The following is a 3,265-nucleotide window of genomic DNA, read 5'->3' on the forward strand; positions in this document are numbered from 1 at the left end:
TGCTCCCTAGTCACTGTCTACAAGGGATATGGTTGTGGCATGTTTTATCTTTCAAGCTACCTTCTCGTGATTATCCCTTTGCTTGTCTACAGATATATTTGCTACAAGTACCAAGACGGAAGCCATTAGAAAACATAAAAAACATTTTATTAAGACAAAAGTGCTAATCCAGCCTCTAATCCCAATTCGAATATTTGCTAGACTAAAACAGTGAACACCCAGACCCCCAAAAAGTTAAAATTTTTGTGCTGTGCCAAATGAAAAAGCATTCTTCTTATTGGCCAGTTATTTCACTTTAAACAAACTCCTTTTGAACTCTAGTTTGCAGTCAGATTTGAAACTATTTTGATTAACATGTGTGATTTTGTAATTGACAATCAATTAGCAATTTTATGGCTGTGTTAAATTGTTGTGCTGTGCTATAAGGAAAAGCATTATTCTATTTTTGAGTTTTTCTCTAATAATTGAATTTCATATTTTACTTATTAATCTTGATTTCGATTAAATCATTTTGATTTATCTAACATTAGTGAATTGGCAATTGACGTTTTATTAGCAATTATTGGTTGTGCTTTCAATTTTAAATTCAATTTTGTGCAATTTGTTACAGGGCATCTATTGTTAACTTTTTTTGAAAATTTGTTTCAAACATGATCTATTGTAGTTGGTTTGAGCTTTTCATTGCTTTTTTCATCAAGGAATTGGATCACGTTTTAGCTTTATGAGGATAGTATCATGGACTGTGATCTGATATGTTGAAGCAAAAGGACAGTGGAGTGATTTGGAATATTATGAATCTACAAGCATTTTATTATTATTGTCAAGTAGATTACTGAATCAGTATGTGATTCGAAGCATTGATGTAAAAATTGTGCACACAAATTAAATCCAGAAAAATGTATCATTTCCCTTATATTCTTTTCTAATATTTATTATTATTTTTTTAGCCATGCCTTGCTGTTCTCAAACACCATATTCAACTTGTTAGTTCCTGCCTTATAAGGCAGGGAACTAATGTTTTCGTTACTCCCTGTCCGAATTAGATTATATTAAAAATAAATACAGTAACCTAAAGTTTAAAAAAGTTAGATTTTTAAAATTAATTATGCTATGCAAATTCCTATTTTCTCATTGGTTGATAGCTAATTTGCTGGGGTTTATTTCTTTTTTCAGCCCTAAAAAATAGGTAAAAAACGAGGCGGTGTTCTGAATTCTTGCCAACTTAAATCTTCTTCGCTCCCAATCCTCGACCTGCCATTTTTACTCTTCCTCTTCCTTCAACTTGTCTCCCAGACGTTGCTGTTCTTCGCCTGTGAAGTTCGATTTGGCACCAAAGAGAAATCTTTACGCCTGATCCCCTGTTCTGCCAAAGGCCCTGCAGAGAGCAGGTGTTCCGTCTGGTTCAGCGAGGAAGATGTGCCTCTGCTCGCCTAGTAATCATCCTGGCGCCTTCCATTGTAATCTTCATAGAAATTGCCCCTGTTTCTCCTCGCCTTCAAATTCTCAGCTGCAGATCCGCAGATATGCCATGAAGAATTTGCTTGTGAGAATCAGCGGCGGGGAATGAGAATGGATGAAGAAAGCCCTCTTTGTGCTTATTTCATCTCATCAATTGCGGAGGAGAACGCCATTTTGCCCCAAGCCTAGTAGGCTCCGCCATGTGACCAGAGCCGACGACCTGGCTCTCTCTTAAACCCTTGCTCGTTCCTCTGCTAATTCTGCATACATTTTTTTTTCACGTTTTGGCCGGTCCAGATCTAAACAGCAGCAGCATACAGTGCCAGAACGGCTCGCCGTGTCCCACTGAATTTGAGAGTTCTTTTTTGGGATTTGAGTTAATTGATCTTGCAATCAATTTTTTAAATTGAAATGCTTATCCTTCAATGAATTAATTTTCTGCCATGAAAAAAGAAAGAAAAAAGCAAATGATAAGGGATTAATAAATGTTTGACAAGGCGTAAGGCAAGTTGATTATTTTATTATTAAATATAGTCTAAATCTGTGACATGGTGAAAGTTGATTACAAGCGATTTTTTTTAGTTTTTTAAAATTTCCCATGGGCCTTACGCTTCTCGATTAGAGCAAATTATTTTTTAATATAATATTAAATTTTATAGAATTAACTACGGAAGTTTACTTTTGTAAAGACAGATTGATTTATTTGTTGTTTTTCATTTTAAGTTAGTTTGTAAATAAATCTATAATATTAATATGTAGTTTAGTTTTTAAAATAGATTTATTTATCTATAAATCTATTGTCTATCAAGTTGATTTTTAAATGAATTTACAATATTTACTAAATATAAAATTTTCATTTTTAACGCATTTAGGTTTTTATTTTTACATCTATATATTTATATTTCAATTCTTACATATATTTTCTTCTTTTCTATTTTAACAATAAGAATGTAATTTTGTTTTACGTTATTATTGAAAGTTCAATGATACTTTGCACCTTTGTTCTTGCTCCCAGTTCTTCGAAAGGCAGGGACTCCAGTTCACAAGAGTTCTTGTTTTATATTGTTGTTTCAATCAGTTTACACAGGTTCTTGATGAGGTTGCATTACAGTTTTAGTTGAAAGATTTGTTTAGTATAATCTCGAAGGTATCATGTGGGTATCATGTCCATATGGTTACATTTATATGTATAGATTAATGAGATTGAGTTATGCTTCTTCAATTTTTAATTTTAGGTTATTTCATGTCTTTATTATCTATTCACACATTCTATTTTTGTTTTATTTCATGCCATTTTACCATTTTATACTACATATGAGTATATATATGCATGTGACATTTAATTTAGTTTTAACCTTAAATATATAAATAAATATTATGCAACATATAGATTGTAGGCTGTCACCTTATATGCAAAGAACCTCCCTATCACTTCGCTCTCTCCTCCTCTACTGCCACATACATTCTTGCCTCGTTAGCTCGGTGCCACAATCACAAATGCAAAGGCATCTTCGAGTTGCATCAGATGTGTCTTACATGGCTGCAAACATCATAATTTGATGGGATATTCCAACGTTGATCTTCAACCCAATATTTGACACTTAGATGGTGATTCCCCTGCTGCTTTAGCTAACTTCAACGCAAAGAAGTGTTTGCCTCCTGTCTCACCATAGACATATTCGAAAAGGTCTTTAGTTCTCAGATTTAATTATGAAACCTGTGTTTCATGGGCTACCTGTTGAGGAGAATAACTTGCAGTAAGTTTGTTATTAGACATAACCAAAATTTGTCATTTCTATTTTCTAGC

The sequence above is a fragment of the Cupressus sempervirens genome, chromosome 10 (genome assembly GCF_028749045.1).
Source record: "Cupressus sempervirens isolate cs-2001-9-10 chromosome 10, ASM2874904v1, whole genome shotgun sequence".
NCBI lineage: Eukaryota > Viridiplantae > Streptophyta > Pinopsida > Cupressales > Cupressaceae > Cupressus > Cupressus sempervirens.